The sequence below is a fragment of the Pseudonaja textilis genome, chromosome 5 (assembly GCF_049901715.1).
Source record: "Pseudonaja textilis isolate UNSWEBS1 chromosome 5, rPseTex1.2, whole genome shotgun sequence".
In the NCBI taxonomy this organism is placed as follows: domain Eukaryota; kingdom Metazoa; phylum Chordata; class Lepidosauria; order Squamata; family Elapidae; genus Pseudonaja; species Pseudonaja textilis.
Genome location: NC_141994.1, coordinates 27,198,771 through 27,212,130, shown reverse-complemented (window position 1 = coordinate 27,212,130; position 13,360 = coordinate 27,198,771). Strand labels below are relative to the sequence as shown.

The window sequence follows — 13,360 nt, the reverse complement described above, 5'->3', positions numbered from 1 at the left end:
TTCAACCCCGACCTACAACTGTTCTCTTCCGTCGGCGGGAAGCTTTCCCTGACCCAGCTACAGCTGCCAGCCTGCTTTCAGGAGCCCTCCCTTAGACGACCCTGCTTTAAGAATTAAGAAAATCTTCTAACCATCAGAAAGAGATACAACTTCTATTTAGCTGTCAAAGATTAGATGGAAAGAGGCCTATGACAGATAGGAAGAAATAAAAAAATCAAAGTTTAGCAGTATCTCATGTCAGGCTGAAGCATTATAATTGCCTCTTTATAGGGAAGCCTGTACTTTAATCTTTTCCTTCTTGGCTTTGATCAGGGGTTTAAATAAACAAGCAGTTTGATATCATATCTAAGGAACACTTTTTCAGTGGAGGTCTCCAAACAGAGATTTTCCCATTATATGTAGTCCTCGACTTAATGAGCAAAATGGAGGCCAAAAGTTTGTTTGCTAAGCAAGACAATTGGTAGGTTTCATCCGATTTTAGGGCCTTCCTTGCCACAATTATTAAGTGGATCACTGCAGCTGTTAAGTTAGGAAGCCGATTGTTCAGTGAATCTGGCTATTCTGTTCTGTTCTGTTCTGAATTCTATTCTGAATTCTATTCTGTTCCATTCTATATTCCATTCCATTCCACTTTTTGTTCTATTCTATTCTATTCTATTCTATTCTATTCTATTCTATTCTATTCTATTCTATTCTATTCCTATTTTCAATTTTATTCCATTCCATTATTCTATTCTGTTCTGTTCTGTTCTCTATTCTGTTATGTTTCTATTCTATTCTATTCTATTCTATTCTATTCTATTCTATTCTATTCTATTCTATTCTATTCTTTGTCCTATTCTATTCTATTCTATTCTATTCTATTCTATTCTATTCTATTCTATTCTATTCTATTCTAGCAGAAGAGGACCCATAACCAACTGTCAATCCAGGATAAAGATTGGATGGGAATATGTTTTTTTTTTAAAAAAGAACAGTAAGTATAGATATAGAAACATCGTTCCTGATGGAATTTAGAATTTTTATCTTTTCAGCACCTGATTTGTCATTGAGAATGTTGGACAGAAACCAGGGCGGAGTGGACTACTGTTGTCACTCAATCACTCATTCATAAAATAAATCAAATTATGAAGTCCATATGGATTTAAATTCCCATTAAGAACCGGTTGAGAGGAAAAGGTGACACAACCATTGAATCTGGCAGTTTTTTCCTAGCTGTTTCTATCTCATTCTTTCCTCATTCTAATGCCTGTTTCCATTTGGATGACTTGACTTGCTTTATTGATCGTTACAAAGACATCCCTCAACCTCATGATATCACCTTAAAAATAATATATCATTCAGGAGCCAAGAATCAAAATTCTGGCTGGTTATTTCAAATCAATAAGTTATTTAAATCTGCTCCTGGTTCTCCTTTTGTTTGTTTTATTTCCTCATCAATATAATCTTTATTACTTTTTAACAAAACAATCATTAATCTTGAAGATAATTTAAAAGAATAAAATAAAAGGGCATCATTATCTTTTAATCATCCTCTTTTAATGACCCCGTAATGCCTTGCAGGGTGGAGTCTTGGGCAACTGACTGGAGCTGAGGGTTTACTGGCTGGATGCCCTTCCTGTCACCAATGCGGAGTTTTGTTTGCAGATATATTCTCAGTGTGCCCAGAGAGAGAAATCTGCCTCCACCTTGGATTGAACTCACAGCTTCCTGATTGTGAGGAAACACCTCCACCTTTAGGCCACTGTGCTACTAAAAAAATAAAAATAAAATAAAAGGGCATCTGAAAAGGGGGAAAAAACAGGAAAAAACCCTATAAGTTATACTTATCAACAGTTACCAGTTTCCCGATGAATTCACTATTGTAACAAGAACCACAGAAAATGTTTTTGCAACGTAACAGAATTTTTGCCGTGGTAACAAATATTGCTGCCTCTTTTGAACACAGGAAATCCTTCACTTATGGTCACAATCGAGCCCAAAATTTATGAAGCATTTGTTAAGTGAGGTTTGCCTGATTTTACAACTTGGGGCAAAACTCAGTTAACAACTGTCTCATTTAACAACCTAATGTCTAGGACTATCTGTATACAGATAGTAAATATCCAGGGGTGAGATGCAAACATTTTTATACTGGTTCTGTGGGCGGGGCTAAGTGGGCATGGCTGGGTGGGTGTGGCCATGTGACTGGGTGGATATGGCTTCTTTTTTTTTTTTTTTGCAGCACCCCCCCCTCCCCGGCGGTCTATTTTTTCGCTTCCTGGGCCTCAGGGAAGCCTCCTGGACAAAGCAGTAAGTCAGCGAGGGGAATCTTGGCACAGCTGATTGATGGAACAGCTTATCGTTGGGAGGAAAAAAAGAAATACCGGTTCAGACGAACCGGTTGCTGTTTTTTTTTCCTACTGGTTCCACTGAATGGTAACATTCTTTTACTACCGGTTCGCTCAAACCAGGCTGAACCGGTAGAATACCACCACTGTAGATATCCAATTTCCAATGTCTTTTAATGGCTGCAACATCTTCTTTCAAGTTTGAAGGTCTCTCAGAGATGAAATTAACCGAGTGACTCTCTATAACCTCTGGATGCCGGATGCAGAGAAAAGAAACGAATGCAAAAAAGAAATGTCCCATATGATATCTCAGAATGTTAGTTTGGAGCTTTTGTGTTGCAGCTCAAAGATAGTCCGATACTTTATTAGATTCCATTATCCAAGCATTCAAACAGAAAATGAGGATGTATAAAAAACCTTGCCTCAGTAAACTCTCTCTCAGCCCCTGATTGCCAATTGTTTTCCTCATTATTATTATTTTTAAACTGAGCGGTTAAATGAGCAATGTTTCAAGAAGATGGTAGATTTGCAAGAGGATAACCATCATGCATTTCCAAATATTTTCCAAGTTCTTTTTTGCAGCTCGGCAGAACAAATATCAGGAAATGGAGCAATACGGAGCAAAATACATAAAATTATATATTGCAATGTCCTACCTGTCAATGAATACTTCAGCTTCAAGCATAACAATACAAGAACACATAATAGATACAAACTCAAGATAAACCGCACCAAACTTGATTGTAGGAAATACGACTTCAGCAACAGAGTGGTCAATGTCTGGAATACTCTACCTGACTGTGGTTTCTTCCCCAAACCCCCAAAACTTTAACCTTAGACTGTCTACTATTGACTTCACCCCTTTCCTAAGACGCCTGTAGGGGGCGCGCATAAGCGCACCAACATGCCTACTGTCCCTGTCCTACTGTTTTTTTCTTATATGTATTCATTTCATGTATTCATAACTATGTTTATACTTATACCTGTTATCTTATAATTGCTTGACAAATAAATAAATAAATAAATAAATAAATAAATAAATAAATAAATAAAATGGAGGAAATGGAGCAATAGCCTGGAGTGTTAGAGGACATGAAAATATCACAACAGCACCCACAATTCCATGATTAAAGTTTTGGTCTCTTTCAATGTGTGTGACACATTTAATGCACATAAAAAAGGAATAGTTTGTGATCACAAGATCCCAGCTGCCATTTTGACTTCTCCCTGCTCTAGAAAACCCAGCCAGATCCCATAACACATATTTAATTTAGGCATGAAGACTTAGTTTTATCAAAATCTGGCATTCAACAAATGGGTCAATTAACAAGCATATCAATCTGCAACCAGCTACAAGTTTGTAAGAAGTTGGATCAATCGAATATCCAACCAATGACAGTGTCGACCACCAGTTGACTCACATGACCTCCAAACAGGGTGACCTCATCACCAGATGACTCTCACGTGGTGTGACCAGTCCATCACATGACCAACCAGGGTGACATCACCATTGGATGGCCCTCACATGGCATGACCAGCTGGTCATTTGAGCTACTGACCTCCTAAGACCTATAAAAGCAGAAGAGAACTGGACTAAGATGTTTCAACTGAAGTTCTTCTGGTGATGTTACCTAGCCTGGTGATGAAACATTCAGAGGCTAAACAACAAGCTTGGAGAACAAACCCACCGCCAACATCAACCACCCAAGCTACAAATACTTTCCACCACTTAATTTCATTTCCTCACTTTATAATCTATGTATAAATGAACTCTTTATGAACCTGAAGAGGATTGCCTCATATAATCAATGTCACTCATTGTAATTATTTGCTTACTTCTATCAATATCTCTTTGCAAAGAGGCCAATAATCAGCACCAACCAACAGGCTGATCTAAAAATAAAGCAAAAAATCCAATTCCAACTCACATATAGAATGTATTTACATAACGTGCCTTTGCAACATGCATCATGTTTTGGGGTACACAACATTCTGATTTGCTCCACGTACAGGATGGCAACAATTTCAGGACAACCTAAATGGTTAGAGATCTTATTTTCTCTACCCAATTAATGTGTCCATCGATGAAGAATGAAGGAATGCACAATGGGGGGAAAAACAGTTGTCCATCCCACATGGAGGGGGTAGAATGGTAAGAATGGATTTGGAAGAAAGGGTGAGAGAAAACACCAGAGGTGACTACAGTTGGAAGAATCAAGCTGGCAGCTGCAATGGTGCAATCTATGTTCAGCTCACTTTTTATGTATGGCACGTTCCCCGCACAATGCACCGAAAAATATGCAGTTTCAACCATAGTCTGTGGTCACCATCTTGATTCTTTTCAATCATACCCTACAGATATGAAATATAGTAATATATTTATTATATTATTCTAGGTTGTATTAATAGAGGGATAGAATGAAGATCCCATGAAGTTCTAGTACCAATTTACAAAGCCTTAGTAAGAACACGCTTGGAATACTGCATGCAGTTATGGTCACCATAATATATAATAGATGTTCAGTCTTTGGAAAGAGTGCAGAGAAGAGCAACAAGAATGATTAAGGGGCTGGAGGATACAACATATGAAGAATGGGTGCAAGAATTGGGTACATCTAATGAAAAGAAGGACTAGGGGTGACATGGTAACAGTCTTCTAATATTTGAAGGGCTCCTACAAGGACGAGGAGGTCAAACTATTTTTCAAAGCACCAAAAGGCAAGACGAGAAACAATGGATAGAAACTCACCAAGGAGAGAAGCAACCTGGAATTAAGGAGAAATTTTGTAATGGTGAGAACAAGCAACCAATGGAACAACTTGCCTTCAGAAGTAGTGGGTGCTCCATCACTGGACGCTTTCAAAAAGAGCATGAACAACCATTATCTGAAATTGTATTCAGTTTCTGCTCAAGCAGAGGAAGACCTCTGAGATCCTTTCCAACTCTATTATTCTATGTTCTATGATACCCGACATGGAAGCAAGGACGTCTACATTCCCTTCACGAATATTCTGAATGATGAATGTTTCATCGCAGAACCAAGTTCTTCAGTTGGCCAAGACATCCTTTGACCTAGATTGTTTCCATGCTTGGAGTTCCTCCATAGTGACCATTCGATTTATATTCAGAGTCACCTCCCACCAGCTTCAAGCTACCAAGGAGACCCAGTCACATTTCCATCAGATCTGCATAATTCCCCTGACTGATGGAATTCACCAGTCAATATAATTAAGTGTCCATGTGAAATGTTTGCACCCATAATTACATTTCTTACATAGGGGGAAGAAAAGGTAGCCATTCAAATATATCAGAACATGGCCTCCAACAGAGCAAGATTTGACTGTTTCCTGCTAATGACTACATTTGCCTTCCTTGCTTTCATTAAACCTGTTTATCAGAATATCCTAAATTGCTCAGTCCCACTTTTTGAACAATAACATTTTGCTTTGAATAAGCCTTACCATTTATTCTTGTCAACCCTTCCTTTTCAGCCTCTCTATAAGAGAGGCTTAAAAATGGCACAGCCAGAGTTGGCCATCATAATGCATTGAAATTTTGGGAAAACTGGTGAAAACGCCAACGCTGGCAATTAGGCCAAATGAAATGCAGCCAGGTTCTGCTGAGAGAGAGAGGGAGAGAGGGAGGGAGGGAGGGAGGGAGGGAGGGAGAGAGAGAGAGAGAGAGTGCCTGGTTGGGGTGTGTTTGAGCTGGAGGTATCAGGGGGGATCTGTTTGTGCCCAGATGTTTGCCTGGCTTGTGGTGTGGAGATTTTTTTGTTTGTGAGTGCAGGCTTCCAAATAATTGACAGTCTGGTGGAATCATCTCTTCTATTCATGCTTTCAGGTCTTTTTGCAATCTCTATGGCTTTTCTGATAATTCTGTGGCTGGGGTTTTCTATAGTGGCTAGGATTTTGGTGCCATTGAAGTTGATGCTCTGACCTGTGGCTTTCATGTGTTGGACTAGTGAGGAAGTATGTTCCAGCTTTTTTTACTGCATTTTTGTGTTCATCCAGGCGGGTACTTATTCAACTTCAAGTACCATAGCTTCAGGTCTACTGGGGTGCAATAATCCAAATGACCACTAGGTGGCAACAAAACATACCAAAGAGATACTGTTTGCTCCCACCTAGTGGTTGTGTGGAGTTTTGCAGCCAATGTATTAGACAGAGATTGGATTTAAATCGTATTCCAATTAGCAAACAGACCTTGTAAACGGAATGTGGAGAGGAATATAGTTGTGGTCATTTGTGTAATGAGTCTGACAACCTATGTGATGTCACATTCACCAGCCAACCTGTCCTAAGAAGTCCACATGGGGAATCAAAGCAAGTGATGCCCAGAAGGACAACCAAGGAATAATTTGAACCCCTTTCCTCTGAGAGATCCACCTGATAATTTTAAAACTTTCCCTTGTCATAATTTCAAGTTTTAAGCTATTTTTGCTCTCTCTGTTCTTCCTATATTTGCAATCCTGCATTTCTATTTTTATTGTTTTATTTCTTGCAGTGAGTTGCCCTCAGAACATAAATATCTTCAGTGTTAGTATCCCCTTTTCTCTTTACTCCCTTTTGGCTGAGGCCCTGCATTTAAAGCAGAGTTTGGTTTTCTGCTTTTTTTTAAATCAGATCTGAAGGGCTCCGTGAAAAATAGGATTAAAAATACAGCAACCCGCTAATAAATGAGGCGCAAACCTCAGTTGATCTCCATTTATAGCAATTATGGTTTCCTGGGAAGAGCAATCACTTTCCTCTTACCTCAGCTTTGGAAACGATGATCAGTTTTTGATTTATGTCATGAAACGTTACCAAGTAAAGCATCCTTACTCAGCTATAAATAAAAGCTACGTTGGGATTTCTTTAGTTTATCAATTCTGATCTGCTAGAAGAATATTTACTTCATTTTTTTTACTGCCACATAGAAACTGTACGAAACATCACCACCCCTATAATCATGAAGAGAAATGAAGGATTTGGGCCTGTAGAGATTTCTCTGTCCTCCAAGTCCTGGTTGTCCTAAAGCTGCTTTTTTCAGGAGGCAACTGGACTGTCTGGTTTTTTCTTTTGAAGATGTTTTGCTTCTCATCCAAGAAGCTTCTTCAATTCTGACTGACTGGTGGAGGAGGAAAGGATTTATATTCCTGGCAGTCATCTGGTTGTTGTTGGTGGGAGCGCCATCACTTGAGACTTTCAAGAAGAGATTGGACTGCCATTTGTCAGAAATGGTGTAGGGTCTGCTTGGGCAGGGGGTTGGACTAGATAACCTACAAGGTCCCTTCCAATTCTGATTAACTGTTAATCTGTTAATCTTTCTGAGAGAAGTTGAGGCCACTTGCAGGTGTATCTGTACCACATTCTGGACAGAAAGAATAGCTGGTTTGAAAGAGGGGTCAAAGAGGCCATCTATATTCAAATTGAACAAATGTCCAAACTGAGGCAACTGGATTTTCTGGATTTTTTAAAAAAGACATTTCACTTCTCATCCAAGAAGCTTCTTCAACTCTAACAGGATGATGGGGAATGGAAGGATTTATATTCCTTGCAGGCAGCTGGTTGTTTGCATCCTTTTAGAGAGTCATTGAAGCCACTTGGAAGTTTATCTGTTTTATCAGGGTCCCCTGAGTGGTGCGAATGGCTGTGGAGCCTTCTTTGCACCATACAGGTGACCTTGAGGACACAGATAAACCCCCAAGTGGCCACAACAACCCTCTAAAAAGTATGCAAAAGACAAGAAAAGTCCAGTTGCCTCCTGAAAAAAAGCACATTTGGGAAGGATTTGGGCATCGTAAAGGATAGTCCAGGCTCTCTTTAGGAAATGGAGAATTTAATCTAACACAGGAACTAAATGAAAAAGTCTACCTGCATCTTCCAATTTCCCATTTCACACAACTTGGGCAGTCAGTTCCGGTCACAGACAAATACTTACTTCCAACTTTGTCTCCAGGTCCCTGATCTGTTGCTGGCTGTGGGTGTGTTCCGTCTGGAGTTTTTCAATGGCCTGGCTATTCCTTCCTTTGGTGATTAGCTGTGTGGAGAAATGAAATAATATTCACAAGGGTGGAAGAATGACTGTGTCAGGATAACAGCAATCACCGTAATTAAATCATGATCCTTGAGCCAAACTGCAAAGAAACTTCAAAGGATTTATTAGAGGTGACATGCTGGTGCTGCCCTGTATGAAGCTGACTCTGGCATACATAATTTACAGTCCCCTGTGTCCCCGTTTCCCCCTTCCCTCCTGGGTATGTCATAAATCAGATTCTCCAACTGAGAACGTTCAAGGGCTGGGTGTCATCAATCACATTCTCCAGTTAAATATATTCACAGGCAAAAACTGGTATTTTACTTACAATCTTTTAAAGATAAGAATTGGAATGTACTTTCGATTTCAGACTGCTGTCCCGCTCTTCCAGATTTCCTTCCTTCCCACCTCCTTTTATGGCAACTACTAAAACAGGCCTAGGAATGTTTGATGAGTTGACAGACTGGTGATGAATGAAACATGAATGTATTTAAACTCTTAGAAACAGGGGAAAAAATCATTGCTATTTTCATATTGAAGTATCCTGCCCAGGTGTTGTGGTTCACTGGCAGCAGATGCATATGGCTGAAGTCTATGACAGCGAGGACTCAAATGAGGGGCCTGCGTGTGATGCAGGGATGGGGCCAGGACTATCGAAGAGTGGAGTGTTGCCTTCAGAGGTTGCCTTCAGACGCAGAGTACCTCGGGGAGCCTGTGCCCAGTGCGCATGTGCACAGGGCTGTTCGAAGGAAAGAGAAGCTGAAGCAGTGCAGGTGACTCGGAGGTAAGGCTGGAGGGTGATGGGCCCTTCCATAAGGGATAAAAGCCAGCCTTTGGGGTTGGCTTCTTTGCAGGAAGCAAAGAAGTTCTTTCTACTCAGAGCCCTCGTTGAAACCCTGCTTACCCCAGTTTGTTTTTGGAAACTTCTGGCTTGGGATATTTATCTGCAATTAGTCTTCTGTTCTTGGCAGCCTTTTGCAACCTTGAAAGGGCTGACTCTTATCTGGGACAATTTGTTTTGAATGACTCTTGGCTGTGAATGCACAGAATTCACAGCGCCACATTAAAAAGGTTTGTTTTTATATTTTGTTTGATTTGAACAAAGCTTGGGTCAGAACACCAGGAAAGGAATCTGAAATCTGAACCAAATCAGAAAGCAATACAGGAGAAATCCTTTGGGTGTTCCAATTTTTTTTCCTTTGGAGAAAAGAGATTTTTTTTAAAAAAATGTGGCTGAATTTAAGTACAATACAGCCATACTCTCAAACAAACTTGATAGTAAGCATATGGCACGATGCAAATTTTGAAACGAGTTATATACTAGTTTGCTGCATTGGTTTTATTATGCAAATCTCCCTGTTTTAACTCTTTTCTATTAAAAGCTAGCTTCTGGCTTAACTAATAAATTTCAATATTTTACTACAGGAGCTTGGCTCATGATGTTCTCCCAAATCATTAACCCCCCTTTTTAAATAGTCTTTTAAAGGAGGGAGAAATGAAATCAAGATTTTATTACAACAGCATTGTAAAAGAAAATGAATAGTAAAATGATCTTTTATAAGCTATGGAAAGAGAAAGGACGTAGGAATACACGTTATGGGAAATTATAGAACACACCTTATTACTATGTGTGCATTTTGAGTTGTATGTATATAAAACATAATCAGTATTAAAATATATATACTCATAGATATACATATACCTCCTCTCTCCGTCCATCCATCCATCCATCCATCCATCTATCATCTCTCTCTGTATTTCTATCTTCTCTCTCTCTCATCATATATATATATATATATATATATATATATATATATATATATATATATATATATATATATATATATATATATTGTTTCTCTCTCTATCATCTCCCTCTCTCTAATCTTGTCTGTCTGTCTGTCTGTCTGTCTGTCTGTCTATCTATCTATCTATCTATCTATCTCTATTTATCTATCTATATCTATTTATCTCTCTATCATTATCTATCTATCATCTCTATTTCTCTCTCTCTATCATCTCTCTCTCTATCATCTATATCTATCTCTCTGTCTCTCCATCTCTATCTATTTCTCTCTCTCTTTATCATCTCTCTGTCTAATCTTGTCTGTCTGTCTATTTATCCATCTATCTATTTGTCTATCATCTACGGTATCTGTATCTATCTATTTCTCTCTCCCACTATCATATCATATGATATCATATCACCTCCTTCTGTCTGTCTGTCGGTCCATCCATCCATCCATCCATTCATCCTGTGCATCCATAGCTATATTTTCTGATGCACACAGTATTCAGAACGAAATGAAATTACTTCATTAAAAGTCAGATCATGTTCCTTAGTTTTGAAATGGGAAAACTAGGATAGAAATCCCATAAAACAAAATTTCCACTCCACACCCCCCGAAACTTCAACATGCTTGTTGTTAATGGATGCAGAATTTTGGAGGTATTTGTATGAATCCTTGCTCAAAATGTCTGAGTGCTCAAGATAGTGTTTTTTTTTTCCTTTCCAAAGAAGCTAGTCTCTTATATCTTTGGATATATGGTAGTAATTCAACATGGTTGGGAAGATGCCAGGAACACAGATAAGCAAAGTCAACACAAGATAAACTCACATTTGCTCCCAGCAGCTGCTGCACTCAGCTTGCATCTCTTTTAAACTTTCATTCCCAGGTGTGGCTAATGAAGGGAATCAGGGCCCTTTCCTCCCCCGTAAGCCATGCAACCCACATTGCTCCCTTCTCCGTTTCTCCCTGCATGCCCTAGGATGAAGAGGGGGTGAGCCTGAGTCATCCTCTGAACTCCCTCTCCCTTATTCTACCTCTTCCCTACTTTGCCCAGCTGGACTTTGTCCTTCCCCAGTTTCCTACACAGCCAACAGAGCCACATTCACATTCCCCATCAGCTGTTCATCTTCCTCCTCGGATTCAGACTCCGACAGGGGCATGACACAGTCCTTTCAGCAGTTCCAAGAAGGCTCCATGCCCATTTTCACCACTCAGGTGACCCTGCGGACACAGACAAATTTTCAAGTGGCCTCAACAACTCTCTAAAAGGATGCAAATAACCAGCTGTCTCAAGGCATATCGATTCTTCCATTCCTCACCATCTGGTCAGAGCTGAAGAAGCTTTTTGGAGAAGAAGCAAAACATTTTCAAAGAAAAAACAGAAAGTCCATTTGCCTCTTGAAGAAGCAGCTTTGGGACAACCATGACCTGGATGATTGAGAAACTCCATAGACCTTGATAGGACTATTATTCTCTGCTTAATTGTTTGTCTGGTGTTAATCCCTGCTTATCTGAGTGTTGGTTGCTGGAGAGGATGCGTTCTAGTCTTTTGCTAAGTCTCTAGTCTTTTTTTTTTTGCTATCTTCTTTGAGGATCACAGACATCAACATACACATAGAGATAAACCACATTTACACACCATTCAAGAACTACTAAATATAAACAACTAGTAAGCTTCACTCTCTCTCATATTGATGACACATTATCTTCTACTGGGACTTTCTACACTATCAAATGCAAACTATTCAGAACTTTATAACAATACTTTATTTGTGGTCACAGACCAAAACACAAGTACAACAAAAGAAGAACATGGGAAAATTAATCATGAACAATTGGTCACCAAAAACTTAACTAAGGGGTATTACAGCGTTCTCCTCTGATGGTTACAGCTCTTTAAAAAAAATTGGACCAAAGAAGTGATATATGAGGAGCCATCCTCTAGACAAATTACTAACATTGGGTCTAGAAGGGTCTGTTTCAAGGAGAGACAATAACTTAGATCTGCCTGCATTATACACAGGGCAATATAAAAGGACATGCTCCACAGTTTCAACCTCAGCTCTGTCACAGGGGCATAGCCGCTCATTAATCGGGAGCCTCTTAAATCGCCCATCCAGTAGTGCTGAGGGCAGAACATTAAAGCGAGCTAGGGAGAAAGATCTTCTATACTTGGAAATGGTTAGAGTGTAAAAATAGGAAGCCATCCTCAGTCCGTAATTATTAAATTGGCTGAAGATCAGAGGGGAGCAAGTTTTGTTTGCTCTGGGTCGTAGATATTGCAAGTCAATGTCCACAAGCTGTTGGACTACCCTAAATTGGGCATCCTTAAGGCCATAATCTCCCAGGGCATCCCCGTAAAACCTAGCAGGTGTAATTTCTTCATCAGCTCCCTCTCCCAACGAGAAATATTCAGAACTTTTATAAAGTTCATACACTTCAAAATGTTAGACAGTAACCATGCAAGTCCAGGATATATATCCATATTGTATTAGACTAATTATGTTTGTAATGTTTCTTCTCTCAAAAAACAACAACAAAGATCTCTTTCTGCATCAATTAAAACTACACAATGGGATAAAAACACAATGTTGATTAAAACAAAAATCACGGAGGTTATTCCTGTGCTTTTTTTCATCACGTTAATACCATCCTTTGGATCTTAATTTAAAAATAATTCATTGGAAATTAATTGCCTCTGGATATCCATTTTTAATTAAGCCATTAAGAATATTAAGCTCAAGGTGAATACTAAGACAACCAAAATTTGGGTATTAAGTCTTTCTATCGCAGTGTACTTAAAGTGTGTTTAATTCAAAAGTTTTGGATGGTTCAAGAGATAGTGGACTGTAAAACTGATCAACAGCCAAAGTCTGGTTTTAATTAAAAGGAAGACGCAATTAGTTAGGAAAAGTCATCCTGCAAGGGGAAATTTAAAAATCCTAGTAAATAGGGCCTTTGAGGAAGCTAAAATAGGAATCAATCAATCAATCAATCAATTACAATTGAACTGGAGGAGGTTTTCTAGTCCAACCTTCTGTTCAAACGTCCCTGTCCTATTGTTTCTTTTATTTTTCTTATATGTACCCATTTCATGTATTCATAACTATGTATATACTTATACCTATTATCTTGTAAGCGATTGACAAATCAAAATAAATAAAATAAAATAAAATCCTATACTCTTTCAGACAGGTGGCTGTCCAGTCTCTTCTTAAAATC

At 39.0% G+C, this 13,360-nt stretch overlaps 1 protein-coding gene across 1 annotated transcript in view; it reads right to left on the bottom strand.

Moving 5' to 3' along the window:
* LMNTD1 (lamin tail domain containing 1) overlaps positions 1 to 8,347 on the bottom strand; it is a 50,068-nt gene extending 41,721 nt beyond the window's left edge. Inside the window, exon 1 of the mRNA XM_087934399.1 lies at positions 8,253 to 8,347. The gene's annotated coding sequence lies outside the window, so the exon portion shown is untranslated. The remainder of the gene's footprint in view (positions 1 to 8,252) is intronic.
* Between the last annotated feature and the right edge of the window lie 5,013 nt (positions 8,348 to 13,360).